This window comes from Notothenia coriiceps, unplaced genomic scaffold, assembly GCF_000735185.1.
Source record: "Notothenia coriiceps isolate Sejong01 unplaced genomic scaffold, NC01 NC01_scaffold00036553, whole genome shotgun sequence".
Classification (NCBI taxonomy): Eukaryota; Metazoa; Chordata; class Actinopteri; order Perciformes; family Nototheniidae; genus Notothenia; species Notothenia coriiceps.
The window spans coordinates 64059-64309 of NW_011369254.1; positions in this window are offsets into that span (position 1 = coordinate 64059).

Here is a 251-nt window from a genome sequence, read left to right on the forward strand (position 1 = left end):
AAGCCAATCTTAAAATTATTAAACAAACGCCTGTTTGAGACTCCTCAGTGCACATAAAAACATAACTGGGAGAAATAAATAAATACGGATATGTTATTTAAAACCACCTCGAATATGTTGTGTTAATGTTTTGAAATGTTTTCTCATAAATGATGCGGTAAGCAGGAGGACAGAAAAAACGCCGTTTTGCATTTATATAGGTTGTAGATACGAGCATGGTTTTATATGTTTAATTGATGTTTAATCGTGTT